General features: G+C 44.4%; 1 pseudogene; it reads right to left on the bottom strand.

Annotated features, from left to right (window-relative positions):
• Nucleotides 1-234: 234 nt before the first annotated feature.
• On the bottom strand, nt 235-657 carry LOC123798322 (trafficking protein particle complex subunit 2-like; annotated as a pseudogene).
• Nucleotides 658-862: the final 205 nt, after the last annotated feature.

Raw genomic sequence — 862 nt, 5'->3', positions numbered from 1 at the left:
TGGTAAAGTCTTGACAGGGACGGAGCTTTCCTTGGCACACTCACACCCAATACGGTATGTCCTGCTGTGCCTTCGGCTGTCATGGCTTCATACCATTCTTTCCTCCCTTCCTCCCTCCCTCCCTCCCTCCCTTCTTTTATTTTTCCAGGCTATCTAATCAAGCTACTTATAATGTACTCATTCCTGAGAATTCCCCATTGTAGGGACACTGTTTATTTCTAATTTTTTCTGCATTCAACCTAACAGATGTTTCTTCCCAAGAAACTGAACTTTTCTGTTTAATGCGCTTGATCCCATAGCAGAATTGGGTTCATAAAGTGGTTCATTACAAACTTTATGTATAAATCATAGACATTGGTAAAGAAGTCCTTTATTCCGTGTTTTTGCCTTATGTCATGAAGCATAAGAAATCCCACATGACCTGCAGTAACAAATGCTGAAACCAACCACTCACTGAACTTGTCCACAGGTTTCAGGGACATGTTGTTCGATAAGCCACATATTCTCCTCCATGAGGTCAGGAGCAGCACGAGCTACGAACTCGTTCAGATGACGATGATCGTCTTTGGACCCTGCTTTTCCTGCCTGCAAAAACTGCTTTTCAAAAACCGGATTATCATGGTGGCCAACAACTACAAAATAGAGGCTTCCAGACATTGTCCTCGATGTCTAGCTCCTGCAGGGAGACACCGACTACAGAAACAGGCAGTCAGATCCCACCACAGACCCGCGCTCCTGGAGGATGCTGATCTGATTATTGATGGAAAGAAATTGTGGCCGGAAGGGAAGGCAGAGGGTGGAGAGTCCAGGATTTGGTTTCTCTTTTCAGGTTTATTTTGGGCAGGTTGGTGTTTTTCTTAAA

Source organism: Ursus americanus, chromosome 1 (assembly GCF_024610735.1).
Source record: "Ursus americanus isolate L20-20 chromosome 1, mUrsAme1.1.p, whole genome shotgun sequence".
NCBI classification, from domain to species: Eukaryota; Metazoa; Chordata; class Mammalia; order Carnivora; family Ursidae; genus Ursus; species Ursus americanus.
The sequence above is the reverse complement of the archived record's forward strand: the minus strand, read 5'-3'. Positions and strand labels throughout refer to the sequence as shown.